Source organism: Scyliorhinus torazame, chromosome 7 (assembly GCF_047496885.1).
Source record: "Scyliorhinus torazame isolate Kashiwa2021f chromosome 7, sScyTor2.1, whole genome shotgun sequence".
Taxonomy (NCBI): domain Eukaryota; kingdom Metazoa; phylum Chordata; class Chondrichthyes; order Carcharhiniformes; family Scyliorhinidae; genus Scyliorhinus; species Scyliorhinus torazame.
Window position 1 is genome coordinate 211,270,964 of NC_092713.1, and position 26,954 is coordinate 211,297,917.

General features: G+C 49.7%; 1 protein-coding gene and 1 long non-coding RNA gene across 5 annotated transcripts in view; one reads left to right on the forward strand and one right to left on the reverse strand.

The window, feature by feature from the left end:
- Positions 1-24,338, reverse strand: part of LOC140426826 (lateral signaling target protein 2 homolog) — a 115,537-nt gene extending 91,199 nt beyond the window's left edge. For 2 of the 4 annotated variants that reach the window (XM_072512056.1, XM_072512051.1), the window contains exon 1: positions 24,226-24,338. The gene's annotated coding sequence lies outside the window, so the exon portion shown is untranslated. The remainder of the gene's footprint in view (positions 1-24,225) is intronic. The other 2 variants (XM_072512052.1, XM_072512057.1) reach the window with 2 other exon arrangements.
- LOC140426828 (uncharacterized) lies at positions 1-26,710 on the forward strand. Its single transcript, XR_011948300.1, has 3 exons — positions 1-92; positions 615-741; positions 24,867-26,710. It is a non-coding gene; the product is annotated as an uncharacterized lncRNA (long non-coding RNA).
- The last annotated feature ends 244 nt before the right edge of the window (positions 26,711-26,954 follow it).

The following is a 26,954-nucleotide window of genomic DNA, read 5'->3' on the forward strand; positions in this document are numbered from 1 at the left end:
CCAGGTGAGGGCGCAAAGGCGAACCCTCACCGCCTCTACCGGCGAAGCCCGTCTGTCACTCCAGCTTTCGGCGCCAATACCATTTCGGAGCGGTAAGTACTTTGACAAGGGCTTCCCCTTCAGCTGGAAACCACGGGCGCGTGTCTGGGAGGCTGACCCACCGGGAAAGCGGGGGTGGGCGTGCGGGACTGCAGTCAGCCCCTCATCTATTTCTGCCAATTCCACCTCTTCAAAAGGAGCACAGCCGGGTTAGACTTGTGTACCACCGTCTTTCCAACACATTGGTCAAACACACACACAGCGTGAGTCTGGAAACGTATTAATGATGTTCCTGGCTTGGACATATGCAGTGCAAACCCAGTGTGACCCCCTCCCCCCCCCCCCCGGGGGGGGGGGGGCTGAAGTCCGTTGTCGACACGGGGAATAATATTCTGTTTTCGTGTATGAAGTTTTCCTTTATTTTTAATGAATGTTTGGAGTTTTCTGCGTGTGCCCCCTTTTGCTCAATTGCTTTTGATTGATAACATCCTTGTCTCAATTGACAATTAAGATGTCAAGAACTGTTCTAAAACCACAGAAATATCCTAATCCTGCTCATTCTGTCTGCTCTTTAGAACGGTCGCAGTTTTGCCCAAATTCAACATCCTGGGCTCCTGGATTCCTTCCCTATAAGAATTGCACTGCTGCGCTGGACAACCGGACATGACTCTGCTCTGCTACTCGGTTACTTCAAGTGTGAAGGTGAGCTGTTGTAGCCTCCTGTGTCAAACGCTCATCCTTGGTTTTCTGTTCATTTGCTGGAAATTCTTCCCCTTTTGCTGCAGTAGCTCTGATCTGTTCTTCCTACCTCCCAACTTGCTCTGTATTCTGCTCCATGAGTTTTGCCTTGCGATTTTCCATGTTTCCTGTTGAACTCACTTATCCTCCACCACTTCTCATCACTCTTCAGCAGATTGGGTTGGATCAGCTCAAGCTCCTGCTGCTGTTGCCCTTGATCTTGTTTGCCAATTACCTCCATACAGCTGCTCCTTGGACCTGCTGCTTACTTCTTTCTCTTTTCTTGATCTTCCTGGTTCCTTCCCTCCTGCCAACCTCCTATGACACCTTCTACTTTTCCCCTTTCAGGTATTTTGTTACCATTGTCCACCTTCATTATTTTGCCTAATTTTGACTAGAGCAATGGACACAAATGGTTTAGTCATGTGCCATCAGATTTGGCTAGATTACATAAAACACTAGAGAGCCTTGCTCTCCTTCAAAACTGCTCAGCACTGTAGTAACATCCCGTTGAGTGAATAAAAGCCATTGTGCCTTTTCTGCACTATTGATTGTCCCCTTAAGCTTCTCTCCCCTACTAGTGTGAGAAGCCCATGGACTTTTTTGTCACCAGTATTTTTTTGAGACCATTCAGCTGACACATTATCTCTTCCCCTAGTTCACTGGACCAAACTTGACTCTCTGAACCCATTGTGATTCACCCCCCCCCCCCCCCCCCCGCGCACTGCTCACAACCATCTTCCACCTCCGCAAAGAATCTGCTCATCCTCACCACCGTCATGTGGGCCATATGTACTTTTAAACTGGATGAGGCTTAACCTCGCACATGAGGAGGATGTGTTCACGTTCTGCAAGGCCTCCACCCACGTCCCGGCCCGTACCTCCCTGCCTAGGCACTGGGGTGCCCTCCCTCTCCAACAATTCCTTGTAAATGTCCAACATCCTCCCCTCCCCTATCTCATCCTCCGATAACAGCTTGTCTTGCAACACCAGAGGCGGCAGGCCCGGAAAAGAAGGTACCTCTCTCCTCACAGAATCCCTCACCTGCAGGTACCTAAATCCGTTCCCCTTGAGCAGTTCATACAATTCCTCCAAGTCCTCCAGCCCTCAAATTTGCCCCCGATAAACAAGTCCCTGAAATACTGAATCCCCACCTGCTGCCACCCCTGAATCCTCATATCCAGCCCCATTGGCCCAAACCTATGATTGTCACAGGTCGGCTCCCACAACGACGTATCCTCCAGCCCAAAATGCTGCCTACACTGCCCCCACATCTTTGAAGCCGACACCACCACTGGGCTTTCAGAGTACCTGGTCGGCGGTAATGGCAAAGGCAACAACAAAAGTGCCCTCCAAACCCATTCCCCTACACAACGCTGCCTCCACCCACCCACAGACCAACCTATCCTCCACAGCCCACTTCCTCACCATCACAATATTGGCCACCCAAAACTAATTGATCAAATCCGGCAACGCTAGTTCCCCCCCCCCCCCCCCCCAATACTAATTTATCAAATCTGGCAACGCCAGCTCCTCACCCCCCCCCCCCCATTCAAAAAAAGACTTCCGGGTGCGGCGATGACCAGCTAAGTCGCACGTTTCGGCACCTCCCGTTTTAACGGACTTTTGAGCTCTTATCGGGATTCCCAACGGCAATTTTCGAAGGCTAAACCCACTGTGAGGCGACATAGGGGGGAGTCCCCCCGGATGTGAATGGACAGAAGAGATAATAGTGGCCAGATTGCGGAGGATCCTCTGGAGCAGCGGCAAAGAAGGGAAGTGAGAAGCAAGATGGCGGCGGAGGGAGGCCAGTTGGTATGGGGCCTGGAACAGCAGGAGTTCCTCCGGCGATGTGTGGAGGAGCTCAAGAAGGAGGTGCTGGCGCCGATGCTGCAGGCGATGAGGGGTTAAAGGAGGCGCAGAAGACCCAAGAGAAGGAGCTCCGTGGAGTGAAGGCAAAAGCTGCCGAAAATGAGGACGAGGTACAGGGCTTGGTGGTGCGCACGACGGTACTGCATAAGAGGTGTATGGAGAGTCTGGAAGCCCTGGAAAATAGCTCGAGGAGGAAGAACTTAAGAATCTTGGGTCTTCCCGAAGGGGCAGAGGGAGCGGATGTTGGGGGCGTATGTGAGCACGATGCTCCATACCTTAATGGGAGCTGAGGCCCCGACGGGCCCCCCTGGAAGTGGAGGGAGCGTTTCGAGTCCTCGTGAGAAGACCAAAGGCAGGAGAAATACCTCGAGCAATAGTGGTGAGGTTCCACCGCTACAAGGACAGGGAGATGGTCCTGAGATGGGCGAAAAAGACACGGAGCAGCAGGTGGTAGAACGCGGTGATCCGCATGTATCAGGATTGGAGTGCGGAGGTGGCGAGAAGGAGGGCGAGTTTCAATCGGGCCAAGGCGGTGCTCCACAAGAGGAAAGTGAAGTTCAGAATGTTGCAACCGGCAAGACTGTGGGTTACACACCAGGGTAAACACCACTACTTGAGACGGTAGAAGAGGCGTGGACATTTATTGACAGAGGAGAAGTTGGACTAGATTGGAGAAGAGTGTTTGAAATGAAGTAGTGAGGTGGGTGGCAAGGGACTGTGAATCAGATGGGGGAAAAATTTTCTTTCCCCTCGAAGGGGACATACACGAAGAAATGTGGGCGCCGGTGGGGAAGGGGAGGGGGAAGGAGAGAGGGAGCTGCGCCATCAGGGGTGGGGCCGAGAGGGAAGCCGCGGGCTTTGTTCCCGTGCTATGGAAATTGTGGAGGGCGAAAAGGGGGCGCAGGAAAGGAGGGGGCCTCACTGATGATGGGAGGCTAAGGATAAACGGGGGACGCAGAGGTCAGCAGAGTTTGCTGACTTCCGGAAGCAATATGGGGGGAGCAACTAAGCTAGAGAGGGATCTGGCGGGGCGCGGGGGGGGGGGGGGGGGGGGGGGGGGGGTTAACCGGGTTGCTGCTGCTAAGGGGAAGGGGGAGCTGTTATGGGATGGTCGGGACGGAGCGGGCGCGTCGGAGGGATAAGCGGGTGCGTGGGAACCAGGTGAGGAGCTGGTCTAAAAAAGGGGATGGCTAGTCGACGAGGGGGGGGGTGGTAAAGAGCCCCCCCAACCCGGTTGATCACGTGGAACGTGAGAGGGTTGAATGGGCCGATTAAGAGGGCAAGGGTACTTGCGCACCTAAAGAAGCTAAAGGCAGACGTGGTCATGCTTCAGGAGATGCACCTGAAACTGGCGGATCAGGTCAGATTAAGAAAAGGATGGGTGGGACAGGTATTCCACTCGGGCTTGGATGCGAAAAATAGAGGGGTGGCAATACTGGTGGGAACGGGTATTGTTTGAGGCGAAGACCATAGTGGCGGACAGTGGGGGTAGATATGTGATGGTGAGTGGCAGATTGCAAGGTGAGGCGGTGGTGCTGGTGAATGTATATGCCCCGAACTGGGATGACGCAAACTTTATGAAGCGTATGTTGGGGCGCATCCGGACCTGGAGATGGGAAAGTTGGTAATGGGGGGGGGGGGGGGGGGACTTCACACACGGTGCTGGACCCAGGGCTGGACCGGTCCAGATCTAGGACCGGGAGGAGGATGGCAGCGGCCAAGGTGCTTAAGGGCTTTATAGAGCAGATGGGAGGAGTGGATCCCTGGAGATTTACTAGGCCAAGGAGTAAAGAGTTTTCCTTCTTCTCCCAGTCCACAAAGTATACTCCCGGATAGACTTCTTTGTCCTGGGAAGGGCGCTGATCCCGAAGGTGGCAGGAACGGAGTATTCGGCTATAGCCATTTCAGATCATGCCCCACATTGGGTAGATCTGGAAGCAGGAGAGGAAAGGGAATAGCGCCCACTCTGGAGATTTAGATATGGGACTGTTGGCGGACGAGGGGTATGTGTAAGGGTGAGGGGATGTATTGAAAGGTACCTAGAGATTAATGAAGATGGAGAGGTCCAGTTGGAGTGGTCTGGGAGGCGCTGAAGGCGGTGGTTAGAGGGGAGCTGATCTCCATAAGGGGAAACAAGAGGGTAAAGAAAGGGAGAGAGTTGTGAGGAGATTGAGGGTGGATAGGCAATATGCGGAGGCTCCAGATGAAGGGCTACACAGGGAAAGACGGAGATTGCACACGGACTTTGATTTGTTGACCACGGGTAAGGCGGAGGCACAATGGAGGAAGGCACAGGGAGTGCAGTATGAATATGGAGAGAAGGCGAGCCGGCTGCTGGCCCAACAACCTAGGAAGAGGGGGGCGGCGAGAGAGATCGGAGGGATTAGAGACGAGGAGGGAAAGATGGAACGGGGAGCGGAGAGGGTGAACGGGGTGTTTAAGGTATTTTACGAGAGGCTATATAAGGCTAAACCCCCGGAAGGGAAAGAGGGAATGATGCGTTTCCTAGACTAGCTGGAGTTCCCGAAGGTTGAGGAACAGGAGATGACAGGACTGGGAGCGCAGATTGAGGTGGAGGAGGTGGTAAAAGGAATTGGGAACATGCAGGCAGGGAAGGCCCCGGGACCGGATGGTTTCCCGGTGGAGTTCTATAGGAAATACGTGGACCTGCTGGCCCCACTTCTGACGAGAACCTTTAATGAGGCTAGGGACAGGGGGGCATTACCCCCGACGATGTCGGAGGCAACGATATCGCTGATCCTGAAAAGAGACAAAGACCCGCTGCAGTGCGGGTCATACAGGCCTATTTCCCTCTTGAACATAGATGCCAAGCTTTTGGCCAAGGTGATGGCGACGAGGATAGAGGACTGTGTCCCTGGGATGGTGCATGATGATCAAACGGGGTTTGTTAAAGGGAGGCAATTGAATGCTAATATACGGAGGCTGCTGGGGGTGATGATGATGCCCCCACCGGAGGGGGAGGCGGAGATAGTGGTGGCGATGGATGCAGAGAAAGCATTTGATAGAGTGGAGTGGGACTACCTGTGGGAAGTACTGAGGAGATTTGGATTTGGAGAGGGGTTCATTAGATGGGTTCAGCTCCTGTACAGGGCCCCGGTGGCAAGTGTGATTACAAATAGGCAACGATCTGACCACTTCCGACTATATAGGGGTACATGACCGGGATGTCCCCTGTCCCCGTTACTGTTTGCGTTGGCAATTGAGCCACTGGCCATAGTGCTGAGGGGCTCTAGGAAGTGGAGGGGGGTACTTGGAGGAGGAGAAGAGCATTGGGTGTCATTATACGCAGATGATTTGTTGTTGTATGTCGCGGACCCAGTGGAGGGGATGCCTGAGATAATGCAGACACTTAGGGAGTTTGGAGAATTTTCAGGATATAAATTGAATATGGGGAAGAGTGAACTGTTTGTGATGCAGCCCGGGGAACAGGGCAGGGGAATAGACGATTTACCATTGAGGAGGGTAACAAGGGATTTCCGGTATTTAGGGATCCAGGTGGCCAGGAACTGGGGAACCTTGCATAAGCTTAACTTGGCACGACTGGTAGAGCAGATGGACGAGGACTTTAGGAGGTGGGCATGGCGCCCCTGTCATTGGCGGGCAGGGTGCAGGCGGTTAAAATGGTGGTCCTTCCGAGGTTTCTTTTTGTGTTCCAGTGCCTCCCTGTACTAATTACAAAGGCCTTTTTTAAGAAGGTGGACAAGAGTATTATGAGCTTTGTGTGGGCTGGAAAGACCCCAAGAGTAAAGAGGGGGGTTCCTGCAGCGCAGTAGGGACAGAGGGGGACTGGCACTGCCGAGTCTAAGTGATTATTATTGGGCCGCCAACGTGTCAATGATATGTAAGTGGATGAGGGAAGGGGAAGGAGCGGTGTGGAAATACTGGAGATGGTGTCCTGTAGGGGAACTAGCCTAAAAGCACTGGCGACGGCGCCGTTGCCGTTCTCCCCGAGAAAATACACCACAAACCCAGTGGTGGTGGCAACTCTGAAAATTTGGGGGCAGTGGAGACGACATAAGGGAGTGACGGGTGCCTCAGTGTGGTCCCCGATAAGGAACAACCATAGGTTCGTCCCAGGAAGGATAGATGGGGGATTTAAATCTTGGCAGCGAGCAGGAATTGCAAAATTGAAGGACTTGTTCTTAGACGGGACATTCGCGAGTCTGGGAGCACTGACAGAAAAATATGGGTTGCCACCTGGGAATGCATTTCGCTATATGCAAGTGAGTGCATTTCCGCAGCTCCCGGCGCAGGAGATCCAGGACAGTGATTTTGGGGGCATGGGTGGGTGATGGTAGGGTGTCCGATATATATATATATAGGGAAATGAGAGACGAGGGGGAGACGATGGTAGAGGAGCTGAACGGAAAATCGGAGGAGGAGCTGGGGGAAGAGATTGAGGAGGGGCTGTGGGCAGATGCCCTAAGTACGGTAAACTCTTCGTCCTCTTGTGCCAGGCTCAGCCTGATACAATTCAAGGTTCTACACGGTGCATTCAAGGTTCTACACAGGGCGCATATGACTGGAGCAAGGCTGAGTAGATTTTTTGGAGTGGAAGATAGGTGCGGGAGATGCGCGGGAAGCCAGGCGAACCACACCCACATGTTTTGGTCATGTCCGGTATTGCATGGGTTCTGGGTGGGTGTGGCAAAAGTGATTTCAAAGGTGGTGGGGGTCCGGGTCGAACCAGGCTGGGGGTTGGCTATATTTGGGGTTGCAGATGAGCCGGGAGTGCAGGAGGCGAGAGAGGCCGATGTTTTGGCCTTTGCGTCCCTAGTAGCCCGGCGAAGGATTCTACTTATGTGGAAAGAAGCTAAACCCCCGGGCGTGGAGGCCTGGATAAACGACATGGCAGGGTTCATAAAATTGGAGCGGATAAAGTACGCACTAAGAGGTTCGGCTCAAGGGTTCACCAGGCGGTGGCAACCGTTCCTCGACTATCTCGCAGAGCGATAAGGGAAAATAGGAACGGTAGCAGCAGCAACCCAGGGGGGAGGGGAGGACTCATTTGGGTCCTCGGGGGTTTTTATGTGTGTGTTTATATATTAGTTATTTATATTAGATTTTACAAAGTTACTATTTCTGTTGTTTCTTATTTTGTTGTTGGCAGTTGCCGTTAGTTAGCATATTATTTATTTCAAAAACGATCAATGTATATATTATTACAAAGTTGTAAAATGGGACATTTTAGTTTTTGTTTGATCGAAAAACTTTAATAAAATATATTTTTTTTTAAAAAAGAAAAGAAAAAAAAAAAGTCTGCCGCACCCTCAGGGCCTTACCCACACACACCAACCCAGAGATCGGCCCATTGACTTTCCGAAAAAAGACTTATAAGGCGACAAAGATAGGGAAGTTCTGAAACACCGAACATTTCAGTCTGATCTCCTTAAGCCCCAGCACCTGCAGCTCTCTTGACTCAATTTTGAATAATTGCTGACCACCAAACTTACATTTGTGATTTTCATGTTAGTTGGCATTGTAAATGGTTTCCTCTCTCCTCGGGTACTGTTCCTCTCTCCTTCAAGGCTCCCATCCATGTCCTGAATTCTTAACATTTCTACCACTGACTCTTCTGTCCTCACTGATTGTTGTCCCATATCCAACCTCTCCAAAAGTCCTTGAACATATTGTTGCCTCCCAAACCTGTGCCAATCTCTGGTCGAACTTTGGTGAACTTGCCCAATCAAATTTCTTCCCCTACCACCATACTGAAACAGCCCTGATCAGTCACAAATGACATTCTTGTAACTGTGGCCATGGTGGTATATCCTTCCTCATCTTTCTTGACTCTTTCATTATGGTTGTGGGTCTTTGGTCAGGTTGTCCATGGTAGAAGCTCATGGGGGTTGGGGAAGCTGTCTCTCCGAACCATAGCTGCACAGAATTTGGGCGATGTAGTCCTTCTGGTCTTTGCCTCAATGCATTCTGGCAGGCCCATGATCCTGATGTTGTGTTTTCGGGACCTGTTCTTGTGGTCCTTGACTTTTCCCCTCCGGTTCCCCTGGGCTGCCACCAACCTTTTTACCTCCGCCTCCAGGGTGACGGTTCTGTCACTCCGGTCCGTTGAGGCCGTTTCCAGGTTGAGGATCATATGATCGGCGCAGGCTTGAAGGGCCGAAGCGCCTGTTCCTGTGCTGTTTTCTTTGTATATCTAGATACCTGAAATCTGTAAAACTTCCCCTGTTCCCAAACAACATCCAAATTGGATAACCAGCTATAGTTACCACACATTGATACTCAAATCTGGGAAGTCTTTTCCCTGGTTGTGGTGAATGTATTACACCAATAATCCACCATTGTATCAGTACCATGCTTTGCCTTTGTATTTGCATCTATGCTATGTTGTTGCCCTTGTGAGCTCCACCTATGGGCCATTGTATGGCATCATCCATAGGGGAACATGTTTGGACATGTATGGGCTCAGCCCATGGCTCCTCCCCTTAAGGGGGGTATAAAGAGCAGTCAACCTGTAGGCGGCGCACAGTATTGTTTCAATCGCAGGCAGGCACTGTTCTAAGTTGATTAAAGCCACGGTTTACTTTTACTCTTGTCTCGAGTGAATTGATGGTCGCATCAATTTAATCAACTTAAACACAACTATGGAATCGGCCCTCAAACCTGACCGACTGGAACTCGATCCGCAGGCCGTGGAGGGGAAATAAATTTTTTCTCACTGGTTTCGATGCTGCAAGGCTTATCTCACAGCCGCCTCCACGCCTTCCGCCACTGACGAACAGAAGCTGAGCCTCCTCCACGCATGGGTGAGCCATCGAATTTCTGTTCAACTCGACGAGGCCTCCAACGCAGATGCCCTCGCGAAGCTCGAAGGCCTCTTATGTGCGGCACGTGAACGAGGTCTACGTGCGACACATAATCATCTCTCGCCGCCAGCGTCCTGGGGAGTCGCTAGATGACTACCTACGCGACCTCAATGCCCTCTCATGCAACTGCAATTACCAGGCCCTTACGGCCACCCAGCGTATGGAACTCCCCATCCGAGGCGTCTACATGGCGGGAGTCCGGTCTAACTACGTGAGACAGCGCCTACTCGAAAAGGGGGCCCTGGACCTGGATGAGACGGTAAAGTTAGCCTCCTCTCTGGAAGTAGCGTTCTCGAGCCTTACCGCATTCCCGGCTGACCTTGTGGACCCTCGACCACCGACTACCCCAGTCCAGTCCAGTGCCGCGCGGCCGCCAGCCCATCACGGGGGGGCTGCCCTGCTATTTGTGCGGCCAGTCCCAACACCCCCGGCAGCACTGCCCGGCCCGTAAAGTGAACTGCAGCAGCTGCGGGAGTAAAAAGGACATTTCGCCAAAGTCTGCGTGGCCAGGTCTAAGAACTCTAACTCACAGACCTGATCCTCCGACTCACAGAGTTCCAAACAGCGTGTCTGCCGACTCCGCGCCCCTCATCAGCCTCGTGCTATCCGTGGAAGCAGCCATCTTCCAGTCCTCGCAGCACGTGGGACTCACGGGGGCCGCCATCTTGGCCATCCTTCCCCCACGCGGCCGGCCACGTGCGATCCATGGGGGCTGCCATCTTTGACGCCATCTTCCTCGCCGCCTGCCACTCTCGACCAACGGGGGCCGCCATCTGTTACGCCGCTCGACGCGTACGATCGACATGGGCAGCCATCGCCGAGACGCCCCAGCACCTCCGACCACGCCGGCTACCCGCAACTCAGTGCGGTCACCCTGGACCAGTCGCGACCCAAGCACCTCCGGAGCTCCATGATGTCAGTCCGGGTAAGCGGGCACGAGACCCCTTGCCTCTTTGACTCCGGGAGCACAGAGTGCTTCATTCACCCGGACATGGTAAGACGCTGCTCGCTCCAAATTTTCCCGGCGCACCAAACCGTCTCCCTCGCCTCTGGGTCGCACTCTGTGCAAATCCAAGGGTGCACTACCGCAACCCTAGCAATAGAGGGCGCCAAGTACGCAAACTTTGAATCATATGTGCTCCCAGACCTCTGCGCTCCTCTCCTATTGGGACTAGATTTCCAATGCAACCTCAGGAGCCTAACCCTGAAGTTCAGGGGGCCCCTGCCCCCCACTCACCATATGCAGCCTCGCGACCCTAAAAGTCGACCCTCCCTCGCTCTTCGCAAACCTCACCGCCGACTGCAAACCAGTCACCACCAGAAGTAGGCAGTATAGCATGCAGGACAGGACTTTTATCAGGTCCGAGGTCCAGCGTCTCTTGCGGGAGGGAGTAATCGAGGCCAGCAATAGCCCCTGGAGAGCTCAGGTGGTGGTCGTCAAGACCGGGGAAAAGTTCCGGATGGTTGTAGATTACAGCCAAACCATAAACAGGTATACGCAATTCGATGCGTACCCCCTTCCCCGGATTGCAGACATGGTAAACCATATCGCACACTACCGGGTGTTCCCCACGGTGGATCTGAAGTCTGCATACCATCAGCTCCCAATCCGCCCGGAGGATCGCTACTACATGGCTTTTGAGGCAGACGGCCGCCTTTTCCACTTCCTCTGGGTCCCCTTTGGCGTCACGAACGGGGTTTTGGTGTTCCAATGAGCGATGGACTGAATGGTCGACCAGTACAGGCTGCGGGCCACATTTCCGTACTTGAACAATGTCACCATCTGTGGCCATGATCAGCAGGACCACAACGCCAACCTCCACGGATTTCTCCAAACCCTCAATCTCACCTACAACAAGGAGAAATGTGTTTTCTGCACGATCAGACTAGCCATCCTCGGCTACGTCGTGGAGAACAGGGTCCTAGGGCCCGACCCTGACCGTATGCGCCCCCTCCTGCAACTCCCTCTCCCTCACTGCCACAAGGCCCTGAAGAGGTGCCTCGGGTTCTTTTCATATTATGCCCAGTGGGTCCCCAACTACGCGGACAAAGCCCGCCCACTAATCAAGGCCACCATCTTCCCACTGGCAACTGAGGCCCGCCAGGCCTTAAGCTGCATCAAGACGGACATAGCCAAAGCTGCGATGCGCGCGGTGGATGTGTCCGTCCCCTTCCAGGTGGAGAGCGACTCATCCGAGGTCGCTCTTGCCGCTACCCTCAATCAAGCAGGCAGACCGGTGGCGTTTTTTTCGCGCACCCTCCCCTCCTCTGAAATTCGACAGTCCTCGGTCGAAATAGAAGCCCAAGCCATACGGCGCTGGTAGGAGGTTTACCCTCGTCACCAACCAACGATCGGTAGCCTTTATGTTCGACAATACATAGCGGGGCAAAATCAAGAACGATAGGATCTTGAGGTGGAAGATCGAACTCTCTACCTATAACTACGATATGGTATATAGTCCTGGGAAGCTCAACGAGCCCCCAGATGCCCTGTCCCACGGCACATGCGCCAGCATGCAAGATGACCGACTACGGGCTATCGACGATGACCTCTGCCACCCGGGGGTCACCCGGCTTATCCACTACATCAAGGTTCAGAACCTGCCCTACTCCACCAAGGAGGTCAGAGCTATGACCAGGGACTGCCGCACTTCTATCGACCAGATAAGGCCCACCTGGTAAAGGCATCGTACTGTGGCCTATGACCAGGAAATAGCAATACGATCTACCACCATGTATTGTACAGGAGCCCCGGTGGGCTCTGGCTCCGTCCCCCCCAGGGGCTGTATATAGACCTGGCAACCTGTGGGTGGCACTCATTGTTACTGAACTCACAGGCAGGCAAGTTCTCGGTTATTAAAGCCTCTGTTCACTCATTCTCATCGTCTTGCAGTGAATTGATGGTACAACAATTTATTAACCGAAGACATCACTATGGAAGCCGCTCTAAAGCCTGATAAACTCGACTTCAACGCACGAGCAACAGAAGCTAAGTAGATCTTCTCCCACTGGCTCCGCTGTTCCGAGGCCTACCTCTACTCTTCTGAAACGCCTCCCTCCGACGCCCTCAAGCTGCCCCTCCTCCACGCCCGGGTGAGCCATCGAATCTCCGTGATGATTGAGAAAGCCGACATGTACGATGTGGCTGTCGCGATGCTGAAGGAGCGTTTCGTGAAGCCTGTCAACGCGATGTTCACGTGGCACCTTCTCACTACCTGCCGTAAACGCGCCGGGGAAATCGCTGGACGAGTACCTGGAGAACCTGAGCTTACTCGCCAGAAACTGCAACTACCAGGATGTGAAGGCCGAGGAGTACATGAAGCTGCAGATCAGGGACACCTACGTGGCTGGGGCCCGGTCTAACTACGTCAGGCAGCGACTGCTGGAAAAAGGGGCCACGGACCTGCAGGACACGGTAAAACTAGCCACCTCATTAGAGGTGGCCTACCAGAGCCTCAGCGCGTTCCCCACAGACCCAGCGAACCCCTCGTGGGCACCACCGACGCGGCCCTCACTACGTCACAGGCTTGTGCCGCGCAGCTGCCCGTCCAGACCGGGGGTCCGCCATGCTACTTTTGTGGTCTGGGCCAACACCCCCGGCAGCGTTGCCCAGCCCGCACCGCAACATGCAGCGACTGCGGCAAAAACGGACATTTTCACCAGAGTCTGCCTGGCCTGACATAAAGCCCCGAAGTCTAAAGCGTACCAGGCCCGATCCACGGACTCACAGGCCCACAGACCCCGCAATGTGGCTGCATGTTGGCCGGGAAAGCCCCCTTCAGACGCGTTTGTGCAACTCGGGGGGGGGGGGGGGGGGGGAGGGGGGGGGAGAGGAGATCTTTCACGCAGCCTGATGCGTGCGACTCATGGGGGCAGCCATCTTCAACTCAGCCCGACACGTGTGACTTGTGGGGTTCACCATCTTGTGACTCCGATACCTCCGACCACGCAGACTACCCACAGCTCGGCTCCGTCACCCTCGACCAGTCGCAGCCAAAGCACCTGAAAAATTCAGTGATGGCCGTCCGGGTCAACGGGCACGAGATCCCCTGTCTTTTCGACTCCGAGAGCACCGAGAGCTTCGTCCACCCCGACGAGGTAAGGCGCTGCTCCCTCCACATCTACCCCGCGTCCCAGACAATCTCCCTTCCCTCCGGATCCCATTCGGTGCAGATCTGGGGGTACTGTATCGCAAACCTCGCGATACAGGGCTCCGAGTACATCCAATTTAAATTGTATATCCTCCCTCACCTCTGCGCCCCACTACTGCTTGGACTAGACTTCTAATGCCATCACCGAAGCCTGCGCTAAAGTTCGGTGGACCCCAACTCCCTCTCGTAGTATGGAGCCTCGCGACCCTTCAGTTCATCCCCACCCTGCTCTTTGCGAACCTCACCCCCGACTGTAAACCCATCGCCACCAGGAGCAGACGGTGCAGTGCACAAGACATGACTTTTATCAAGTCAGAGGTCCAGCGACTCTTGAGGGAGGGGGTCATCGAGGCCAGCAACAGCCCCTGGAGAGCACAAGTGGTAGTTGTCAGGACCAGGGAAAAGAATCGGATGGTTGTGGACTACAGCCAAACCGTAAACTGAATGCGTACCCCCTCCCCCGCATTGCAGATATGGTCAACCAAATCGTGCAATACTGGGTTTTCTCCACGGTAGATCTGAAGTCTGCCTACCACCAGCTCCCGATCCGCCCGGAAGATCGCCATTACATGGCTTTTGAAGCAGCTGGCCGACTCTCCCACTTCCTCAGGATCCCTTTCGGCGTCACTAATGGGGTCCCGGTCTTCCAGAGAACGATGAACCGAATGGTGGACCAGTACGGGCTGCGGGCTACATACCCGTACTTGAACAATGCCACCATCTGCGGCCGTGATCAGCAGGACCACGACGCCAACCTTCAGAGGTTCCTCCCAATCCCTCAACCTCGCATATAACCTCACATATAACAAGGAGAAATGCATTTTCCGCACAACCTGGTTAGCCATCCTCGGCTGTGTTGTGGAAAACGGAGTCCTAGGGCCCGACCCCGACCGCATGCGCCCCCTCACGGAACTTCCCCCTCCCCCACAGCCTCAAGGCCCTCAAACGATACCTGGGGCATAGTGGATCCCCAACTATGCGGACAGAGCCTGCCCACTTATTAAAGCCACGGTATGCCCCCTGATGGCTGAGGCCTGCTCTGCCTTCAGCCGCATCAAGGCTGACATCACCAAGGCCGCTATGCACGCGGTGGATGAGTCCGTCCCCTTCCAGGTAGAGAGCGATGCGTCCGATGTCACCCTGGCCGCCACCCTCAACCAGGCGAGTAGCCTTCTTTTCCCGAACCCTAAACGCCTCCAAGATCCGACACTCCTCTGTCGAGAAGGAAGCTCAAGCCATCGTGGAAGCTGTGCGGCATTGGAGGCACGACCTAGCCGGTACGAGGTTTACCCTTGCCACAGACCAACGGTCGGTAGCCTTTATCTTTGACAACGCACAACGGGGCAAAATTAAAAATGACAATCTTGAGGTGGAGGATCGAACTCTCCACCTACAATTACGATATCAAGTATCATCCTGGGGAGCTCAATGAGCCCCCAGATTCCCTGCCCGCGGCACATGCGCCAGTGCGCAAGATGACTGACTTCGGGCTATCCACGATGACCTCTGTCACCCGGCCTACCCACTTTATTAAGGCCCGCAACCTACCCTACTCCACCGAGGAGGTCAGGGCCATGACCAGGGACTGCCACGTCTGCGCAGAGTGGAAACCGCACTTCTATCGGCCAGACAAGGCTCAACTGGTAAAGGCCTCCCGGCCCTTTGAGTGTCTCAGTATTGACTTCAAAGGGCCCCTCCCGTCCACCAACCGCAATATATACTTCCTGACCGTCATTGACGAGTACTCCTGTTTCCCCTTCGCTATCCCATGTCCTGAAATGACCTCGGCCACTGTTATAAAGGCACTGCCCAGCATCTTCACCCTGTTCGGTTTCCCTGCGTACATCCACAGTGACCGGGATACATCGTTTATGAGCGATGAGCTGCGTCAGTACCTGCTCAGTAAGTGCATCGCCTCGAGCAGGACTACGAGCTACAACCCGCAGGGAAACGGGCAGGTGGAGAGGGAGAACGCGATGGTATGGAAGGCCGTTCTTCTAGCCCTCCGGTCTAGAAGTCTCCCAATTCCCCGCTGGCAAGAGGTCCTTCCCGACACGCTCCACTCCATTAGGTCGCTCCTCTGCACAGCCACGAATGAGACCCCTCACGACCGTGTGTTTGTCTTCCCTAGGAAGTTCATCTCCAGGGTCTCGCTTCCATCTTGGCTGACAACTCCAGGGCCCGTCCTTCTCCGGAAGCATACGAGGAGCCATAAGACTGACCCCCCGGTCGAGAGGGTCCAGCTGCTGCACGCCAACCCCGATACGCCCACGCCGCGCACCAAGACGGACGGCAAGATACGGTCTCCCTACGGGACCTGGCGCCCGCAGGTTCCCCGGCCAACGGGCCCCCGCCACCTACCGCCACCCCCCACCATCTTTGCGCCCCCCTGGGGCTCCTGTACTGTCCCGCGCCTACATTGCCGCCATCCACCACCCCTCCCCTCAACCGACACTGACATGCCGGACTGAAGCTCCAGACAACACGCTCTCGGAGTCATCAACTGCAACGCCCGCACCCGAAGCACCGCCAGAGCTGAGGAGGTCCAAAAGAACAATCCGGCCTCCAGACAGACTGAATATATGATGACCTCACTTCACCCCCGTCGGACTTCATTTTTTTAACGGGGTGAATGTGGTGAATGTATTCACCATAGTATAAACTGTCTGTTTAGTACTGTGGCCTATGACCAGGAAATAGTAATACGATCTACCACCATGTATTGTACAGGAGCCCCAGTGGGCTCCGCCTCTGGCTCGCCCCCCCCCCCCTCCCCTGGGGCTGTATATAGACATGGCCACCCGTGGGCGGCACTTGTTACTGAACTCACAGGCAGGCAAATTCTTGGTTAATAAAACCTCTGTTCACTCTTTCTCATCGTCTTGCAGTGAATTGATGGTACAACACTATCCCCCTGTCGTCAGCACCTCCTCCAGCAATGTGGAGGCCGGCTCCTCCGTTGCATTCTGTATCTCCTTTCTGGCAAAATCTCAAACCTGCATGTATCTAAACATTTCCCCCTGCTCTAACTCATACTTCGCTTCCAGCTCCTTCAATCCTGCAAACCGACCCCTAAGAAACAAATCTTTCAGTGTCTTAATCCCCTTCTCCCATTTCCAAAAATTTCCATCCCATCTCTCTGGCTCAAATCTGTGGTTTCCCCGAATTGGCATTTCCCTTGACCCTGCCCCCAACCCGAAGTGTTGGCGAAACTGCCTCCAAATTCTCAATGAAGCTATTATTACCGGACTCCCTGAGTACTTCCCCGGGGCTATCAGGTGCGGCGCTGTTGCTAGTCCTTTTAATCCCGACCCCCTGCACCAACCTTCCTCCATTCTTACCCACTGGGAATCAACCCCTCTTACCCAGCTCCGTACCTTCTCCACATTCGCCGCCCAGTAGTAATACATCGGGTTCGGAAGTGTTATGGGTCTGGGTTTACAGAACCCCAAAGTGTTTCATGGGAGTTCAACCAACCCACAACTTTTAATAGATTGTGGTGCGGGAAGCACACGGCGTACTCTCCAGGTGTGATACAGCAGAAATGGACAAGTGGTTTTTAAAACCTAACAATGTTTATTCTATGAACTCAAGTTAACGTTTTAAAAACAACCATTGAATATCTTAACACCCATTACTTCAAAGATAACCCCAAAAGACTACAACACTAAATAATCCTTCAGACTGTTCCTTTAAACATCCAAAAGACTTTAAACCTTCAAAAATAGGAGCACATTGGGTTACATTCAATATATTTATAGTCTTTGGATTGCAGAAATCAACAGACCAGCTCTGTTCCTGCAGCTCACAGCAAAACACAGACACTCCCAGCTGCGTTCTCAAACTGAAACTCAAAAAGCAGAAGTGAGCTCAGCTCCCCCCACCCTCTGACATCACTTCAGTAATATGATCAGCTCCATTTCTTAAAGGTACATTGCTTAAACATCCATTTCCTAAAGGTACTCTCGCATGACGGAGGACCCAAACCCCCTGCCTGCCTTCCCCTCTGTAGTAGCACCTTTCTAACTCTGGCCACCTTCCCTCCCCATATGAACAACGTAATCCTTCCCTCAATCTCTCTGAAAAAAGCCTTTGGCAGGAAATTCGCAGGCATTGCAAAATTAACAGAAATCGCGGCAACACATTCATTTTAACCGCCTGTACCCGACCAGCCAGTGACAGAGAGAGACCACCCCACGAGATCAGCTTTCACTCTCCCCACCAAACTAGAAATGTTGTACCTGCGGAGCCCCCCCCCCCCAGTCCCCGGGCAACGTGCACCCCCAGGTACCTAAAGTGAGTCCCTGCCCTACGGAATGGCAGCCCTGCCCCCACCCCCATCCGAGACACCACAAAATACTCACTCTTGTCTCGATTTAGTTTGTACCCCGAGAAAGACCCAAACACTCAAAGCAGCTCCAATGTTTCCCCCTATCGACACACTCGGTTCCGACACGTATAACAGCAAGTCATCTGCATACAAGGACACCCTATGCTCTATCCTCCCCCCCACTATTCCTTTCCATATCCCCGAACCTCTTAATGCGATGGCCAACGGCTCAATCGCAAGTGCAAACAGCAGGGGGAAATAGGACATCCTGCCTAGTCCCACGGTGGAGAGAAAAGTATCTCGAGCTGATGTGGTTTGTGCGGACCACTCTCCCTCGGCGCCTTGTATAGTAGCTTTACCCAGTTCACAAATCTTGGTCTAATCCCAAACTGCTCCAGAACTGCCATCAAGTACCCCCATTCTACCCGGTTGAACGCCTTCTCAGCATCCAATGCCACAACCACCTCTGTTTCCTTCCCCTCTGCCGGTGTCATAACGACATTCAATACCCTTCTAATGTTTGAAAAGAGCTACCTCCCTTTCACGAACCTCATCTGATCTTCACCTATCACCTTCGGGAGGCACTCACTATTCACACTTGATTATTATCTAAACTGCCATTTTAAACTTGTTACCGGGAGAGATGCATACCAATTGAGTCTCTTTGAATACTGTTTACTACTGGGTTTCTAGGCAGACTCATGACATGGTTCCCCCATTTTAAAAATGATATGTGTTAATTTGAGAGACGCTTCATTTTTAAACCGTCCTGTTTTTAGTTCCATCTTATTAAATATTACAAAGTTTTAAAGAATGCATTAACAGAGAAAAATATACCAGAAAATCTTCCACTGCTCCCAAAAATCTGTTTTCCAGGAATTCCATGCAGGCACTGGGAGAAGGTGCAAACTCCACACACATGTCTTTGCATAGGATTGTCTCTGCTGGGTTGCTGACAACATAAATCTCAATGTTGTAATGCTGGTACCAGGCTTAACTTCTCTTTCTCAATGGTTGAATACTTTTGCTGGTGCCGATTTTAATTTCCTTGAGTAATATCCCAGTGGCTTCTCAAGGCCAAGACAAGACAATAACACAGCTCCTACCCTAATGTCACTAGCATTCACTCCAGTTTAGACTGCTCGTCACAACACGTGATTTGTGGTCAACGCGGTTTTTAAATGGTTGAATGTCGTTTGGCAGTTCTCCGTCCAGTTGAAGTGCTTCTTTTTCTTTAAGATCTCTGAGTGGGGCTATCGCACAGCTAGAGTTTGGTACGAGCTTACGGCAGAACCCGTTCATGCCTAGAAATCTTAAAATCGCTTTTCTGGTGGTGGGTTCTGGGAAGTTTCACTATCTGTCCCAACATTTGCTTTTTATTAGGTTCTTCTTTAGATTGGCTTCTTCTAAGTGGTCAAAGAGTTTCTTTAGGTAAGTGCTGTTCCCGACTCTGGCTGAACACCACCAAGTCATCAATGTATCTGGTGCAGTGACTCAATCCACGAGATACTCTGTTCATGAGCCTCTTGAAAAGTTGTGGAGGCGTTATTAATCTGGAATGGCAAGTTTTTGTGGCATCCCAAAAGCGGAGATATCCTTTGTCCTCTCAGTCAAAGGTACTTGCCAATAACCCTTTAGCAAGTGCATTATGATGCTTTCAATGCAGTCTTCCAAACCTGAAATAGGAAACAAATCCCACTTGGCTACAGCATTCACCTGCCTAAAGTTCACACACAGTCTCTGGTTCCACCTGGTTTGGGCACCTTGACGATAGGGGAGCTCCAATGACTAGAACTCAATTCAATAATGTTATTCTTGAGCATATACTCAATTTCCTTCTGTACTTGCGACAATTTAGCTGAATTTAACTTGCGTGGATGTTGTTTGATGGGAATGGCGTCCCCACATCGACATCAGGTGTCGGTAACCCCGTTCTACCTAGTGCATTTCCGCAAATAGGACTGCAGTAGCTCTCCGTTTGCTCCGGCTCTCATCTGGGAGATGACTTGAGCATTGGTTTAAATTTTTCAGTACTTCTTCTTCATTGCCCAAATGAATTAGAAGGAAGTCACTGTCAGAATTTGACCACTTGTCTTCCCTCTGCTTCATTACTAACAAGATCTTCTGCTGACTCTCAGCTCCTCTAACCCAATACTTTTTTAACATGTTCACATGACACACTTTTTGCAATTTACAGTCTATCTGGGTGTGTACCAGATAGTTTACCTCACTCAATTTCCTTTCAATGTGGTACAGCGCACTGAATCTAGCTTTCCGGGTTCGCCTGACACTGGTAATAACACTAGCACTTTCTTTCCTGTCAGCCCTTGTTTTCATTCCATGCTCGACTCTCTTTAAATATCTTTTCGGCACCTCACAGGGTCCATTCAATCGTTCCCTGAAAATTGAAGGGTAGCGTCTGGCTTCATGGTTAATAACGTTTCCGGAAATAATTTCAGTGTTCCTGTGACAGGTGCCGGAATGTGGCGACTAGGGGCTTTTCACATTGCAATCTTAATGTATGCCTACTTGTGACAAAGACTATTATTATTATTATTATTATTATTGGAATCTCGTGAGCTATCCTCAGATTCTCTTTCCTGTACTTGGAAGGTAATACAATTTGATGTATCTTGGCTCATTTTTCTGTACTAACATGTGGAGGTCGCCACTTTCTGATTAAGATGTTCTCCTGTATATAGTAACGCTCAGGAATGCATTCAGCTTCCGCTGTGGAGTATGCTGCCTGATAAAGCTGTTGTAGTTTTGAATCACCCTTTTGCAATTCAATCAACCTCTTTGAATTGAACACTCATTGGTCTCACTCTCGAAGTCTGGCTTACTAGCATTTAGCTTTCTAAAGATGGTATCAGATAACTTGACCTCGCAACTCCTCCCTCTTTTGTCGTAACTTGTGAGCCTGCGATTGTGTCACTATATCATCTGGAAATATTCCAGAGTGATATATTTGTAATTTCTCGGTGGCTGGATTTTCTATCGGCTGTTCGACTACAGTAGGTATCACTATCATCTGGGATCCTACTATATCATTCCCTAGAATTAATTGAATGCCTGCAGTTGGCAAGGTTCTACCAGCCCACCACTGCATCCCCTGTCTTCAAACCACTCTGTAAGCTTATTTTTACTAAAGGAATTTCTTTCATTTCACCTTGAATGCTGCTGACTAGAACCTTTTTCAGTTAATATCCCTGCTGGACAACAAATTTTGTTGCCCCGCAACATTAGGTGTTGACCTGCATCTGTATCTCAATTTTTTTCCAGGTTATCCTGGCCACATGGCAACAGTCTGTGCACGCAGAATCTTTAAACACATCCGCCACCTGCTGATCAACCTGTCCCTGCGCAAAGGATACACCCGTTCCTCCCTGTTGTCTGCTCTTGTTCTTGGGGTTCCAATTAGGCTGGGTTTTCTTGTTCTTCAGTGTGTAAGCTCCTTTTTTCTTGTTTACGATTGATAACCCCAACCAGCCGGCCCCTTAATCTCCAGCATAATGATTTTGGGTGGCTCAGTTTTTTACAGTCAAAACATCTGACCTTTTTCCTATCTCTCACCCCTCCAACAGACTCTTGTATTTTGTGGTGAAATCACCCTGATGTTGCTGACCTGTCCTCTCTTGCACCTTCCCAATATCCTAGTCTCCCCTGCTAATGGAAACAACTTCCCTACGTCCACCCTATCGAAGCCATTCTTTATCTTGTAAGTTTCTATTAGATCTCCCCTCAACCTCCTAAACTCCAATGAATATAATCCCAGGATCCTCAGACGTTCATCGTATGTTAGGCCTACCATTCCTGGGATCATCCGTGTGAATCTCCGCTGGACCCGCTCCAGTGCCAGTATGTCCTTCCTGAGGTGTGGGGCCCAAAATTGCTCACAGTATTCTAAATGGGGCCTAACTAATGCTTTATAAAGCTTCAGAAGTACATCCCTGCTTTTATATTCCAAGCCTCTTGAGATAAATGACAAAATTGCATTTGCTTTCTTAATTACGGACTCAACCTGCAAGTTTATCTTTAGAGAATCCTGGACTAGGACTCCCAAGACCCTTTGCACTTCAGCATTATGAATTTTGTCACCGTTTAGAAAATATTCCATGCCTCTATTCTTTTTTCCAAAGTGCAAGACCTCGCACTTGCCCACGTTGAATTTCATCAGTCATTTCTTGGGCCACTCTCCTAAACTGTCTAAATCTTTCTGCAGCCTCCCCACCTCCTCAATACTACCTGCCCCTCCACTTATCTTTGTATCATCGGCAACTTAGCCAGAATGCCCCCAGTCCCGTCATCTAGATCGTTAATATATAAAGAGAACAGCTGTGGCCCCAACACTGAACCCTGCGGGACACCACTCGTCACCGGTTGCCATTCTGAAAAAGAACCTTTTATCCCAACTCTCTGCCTTCTGCCTGACAGCCAATCGTCAATCCATGTTCGTACCTTGCCTCGAATACCATGGGCCCTTATTTTACTCCGCAGTCTCCCGTGAGGCACCTTATCAAAGGCCTTTTGGAAGTCAAGATAGATAACATCCATTGGCTCTCCTTGGTCTAACCTATTTGTTATCTCTTCAAAGAAGTCTAACAGGTTTGTCAGGCAAGACCTCCCCTTACTAAATCCATGCTGACTTGTCCTAATCCGACCCTGCACTTCCAAGAATTTAGAAACCTCATCCTTAACGATTGATTCTAGAATCTTGCCAACAACCGAGGTTAGGCTAATTGGCCTATAATTTTCCATCTTTTTTCTTGTTCCCTTCTTGAACAGGGAGGTTACAACAGCGATTTTCCAATCCTCTGGAACTTTCCCTGACTCCAGTCACTTTTGAAAGATCATAACTAACGCCTCCACTCTTTCTTCAGCTATCTCCTTTAGAACTCTAGGATGTAGCCCATCTGGGCCCGGAGATTTATCAATTTTTAGACCTCTTAGTTTCTCTAGCACTTTCTCCTTTGTGATGGCTACCATATTCAACTCTGCCCCCTGACTCTCCTGAATTGTTGGGATATTACTCATGTCTTCTACTGTGAAGACTGACGCAAAGTACTTATTTAGTTCCTCATGAATTTAGAGTACCCAATTTTTTTTCCAATTAAGGGGCAATTTAACAGGGCCAATTCACGTAACCTGCACATCTTTGGGTTGTGGGGGTGAAACCCATGAAGACACGGGACGAATGTGCAAACTCTCCACGGCAGTGACCAGGGCTGGGATTCGAACCCGGGTCCTCAGTGCCATAGGCAGCAGTGCTAATTACTGTGCCGCCCTGGGGTTTTAACTCCTATACTAACTCCTATGCCCCAAATTTAGCTTTCCTCACTGTCTCATAATCTCCAGACCTTTCCTCTGATAAGGACAAATACACTTCATAAGCCCTACCCATAAGTTTAGCCTGTAAGAGAAGGGTCAAACAATCTTGTGACAATCTCAACTGTTCAGCTATTTTCTCAAAAGCACAAAAGAATGTTTTGCTATCTCTCTCATTGAATTTCGGTGGAGCTTGTACATATTGGAACATCTCCCCATTAGGTTTCCTTCTCGAACCACCTTCCTCCGCCGTCTGCTCTAACCTTTGAGTTGCTGCTGCCTGTGTGCAAAGTCCCTGCAGCTTTCTCCATTTCCTGTTTAAACTCCCTCTCTTCTCGTTCTCGTTGAAACGCTCTCTCCCTCTCTTTTTCCTGCATCTTTAACTTCTTAATTTCTATGTCTCTTTGTAATTTTGGATCCTGCTAAACCCTCACGTATATTTAAATGTGTTGCTAGGCTTTCAATCATTTCAGCCATGGCTCCTGTAGATGAAGCTACTTCCAATTTATCTGCCAATTCCATTAATTTGGTTTTAAACACACTTTCCAAACTTGCTACAGTTACATTGTCTACTCCCAGGTAAGATCGAGCTGGATCAAGAGCCATTTTCTGTAGCCTTCTTACTTATTATAACAAGTTCTTACTTGTTTCTCATTCTCCTTGCATTCAAAAGTCACAAATACCCTACACCCAAGGAATGAAACCATGTAACAATTATTAAAGACTATTTATAGAAGTAAGGACAAATACACACAACAGGACTACTCTACACTCATGCAATCAGGATGTATGAATTACTATCACACACCGTTTAAACAGAACATGTCCCTTGTTACAAAATACATCTATGATACCTGGACTCTGTAAGACTTCCCCTGTTCCCCAAACAACATCCAAATTGAATAACCAGCTATAGTTAACGCACAGTTGGGGCTGGTTTAGCTCACTTGGCTCAACAGCTGGTTCGGGATGCAGAGCAAGGCCAGCAGCGTGGGTTCAATTCCTGTACTGGCTCAACCTTGCCCCTTACTTGAGGTGTGGGGATCCTCACATTAAATCACCACCAGTCAGCTCTCTCCCTCCAGTCAGCTCTCTCCCTCAAAGAGGAAAGCAGCCTATGGTCATCTGGGACTATGGCAACTTTAACTTACCTTTATTGTCATATTATCTTGCATCACTGATGATGTAAATTTTATTTACATATTTAACATTAATCCTTCACCAATTTGACAGTCAACCACACCATCATCTTCCAGTGGCTCTCTTCCACTGTCTAGCTGTGTTGTATTGTAAGTTAAATGGTTAAAAAAGCAGAATGCAAATCATTGCCAAAAACACATCTCCCAAATTCTCTCAATGTTTAAACCATTGTACTTACTGAATAAAAAAATGTGGAAAATAGATCAAGAAAATCACAATTTTATGACCAGAAATTAAAAGCATTGGAGGGGTGGGGTGGGGAACAGAGACCTTTTTAAAAGGGCAGTAATTTTCAGAACTAGATTAAATTTAACAAATCCTTGTACCAGAATTAAACATTTTTTGACATCTGAACTGAACTTCCAGGACTAAAGACATGATATTGTCTGAAAAACTGCGGAGGAAAAAGATTATGTTCAACCCCACACCCGAAGGAGTAGCCGAATGACTATCCTAAGAATGGGTGGAGCTTGAATGAGAGTGCAGTGCCACCTTTCACTGTTGAAAGCTTGAAGGTGGAAACTCAAGTCTGGTGAGCGTTTTCAAGGGTTGAGGAAGAGTTTAACTTTTGATCTGCGGACTTTGGCAGCCTGATCCAGCAGCAAAGAGACCTTTGACATCTGGGCTTGCTAGAACCAGTGAAGCGCACACAGCTGGATTCGGCCTGGTGCAATATTGGGTGGTCTGGAGTCAGAAAGGAAATGTGCTTGGTGGTCAAGATCAGAGGGGAGAATCTTGGTGTGGCAGTAACACAGATCATTTTTGTGGAGTCCAGGAAAGCATTCCTCCTCCTCGCCCCTTTAAAAATAAGGTAACATTTAGTCTTTTCACCTCTTTCACAGGTTAAAATTGGTTGGAGAAGTTGTCATAAAATGGCAATAACGGCCCTATGCACATTGTATGACCTTGATTTGCATATTCAAAGAGGCCTACTGACTGAAATAGGCAACATTTTCGGCTGCCCAGCAGTAGATCCCTGTAAGATTAGTGGCAGCCAGGACATTGTTTTATTTCTGCCTCACTGTCACCGATTACGGCAAGTTGTAATTGGCCTCAGTATGTGTAGAATGTATATTAAATTTTGATGGCTATTAACCAGTAACATATAATTAAGATAATGTAGAGGGGTGCAATTATAAGTCAGAAAGAATGAATTCACTAACAACTAAATATATAAATGAAGGTTGATGAATGAAATAAATATATAGCAGTGGGAATAAAGAAATTGAAAAGTAACAAAGGAAGCAAAATGCAAGTGATTGCTATGAACGGCTACTGTTTAGAGAGCTTGCCACTGGGCGCTTTGGAATTTTCACACCTGTAACTAGCAAAGGGGGACAATGTGAATGGAGGGGGCAGAGGTTAGAGAAGTTAGTTGAGGTGACATTAGTGAAAATAAAGTCTGACAAAAACTGGAAAGAAAATGGAATGAGCAGACCAATAACATGATAGAACCTAAAAGTGAAAACAGCACACACCAATGAAAGTCAGAAGAAAGAGGATAAAAACAGAATAAATGCAGAAAAACAGGGCGGAAAAAATAAGTTGCATGGCTTGATAAACTGTGCATGTAAAATAATGAACCATAAAGCTGACCAGTCCATCAATCAAGATGGAAATAGGTGACGAAGAGCCAACGTGAATTCACATCAATGTGTATTAGAAAGCATTAGAGATAGTCAAACAAGGCCTATCAAAGAAGTAAAGAGACGAAATGGAAGTCATGTATAATGAATCTCTTACTTTGTTCATTAATATAAAAAAGCTGAAGGATAAAATCTCCACTAGAAATTATTTTGTGCATACATATGTCAATTTTGGCAACCAGCTGGAAAACATATTCCACATCTAACAAATTACCATGTTTGTACAGAACTTTGATTGTAGTTCTGTGCAGGGGTAATATTTTATTAGCTAGTTTCAATTTAACCTTGTGACTAATTTCTAGCATTAACCTTATACCCAAGTGCATTTCTTCAATGATTAAATATGTTGAAAACTAATGATTGCATATAATTCTTGCTGCTACTAAGACGAACGGAGGAACTGAAGGACCAGTGGTATAATCTTTTTTATTACATTCTAGAACATAATATTTAGGTCCAGGAATAAGTCATTTGGCCCAACTAACATTTTGACAGACTGATTCCATTTAGCTGCAGGGGGCAATTTGCCTTCTATACATTTGATGTAATAAAGTTATAAAACTATTCTTTATAAATAGTTATGATTTTGCTACATATTCCACACAAATACACTCTCTCCCCATTCTATTTCAATAAGTCCCGTGGTTATGTATTCCAGAACACGTTAGATGAAAGGTATAATTTATATTCCCTGATTTATGAATTCTCTGCCATAATAAAAAGTTCCATTTAAGGCAATAATATTTATTTTGTTGGTAAAATAAATATGATTCTTAACCACTGAAGATTTTTGATTGATTAAAATGAA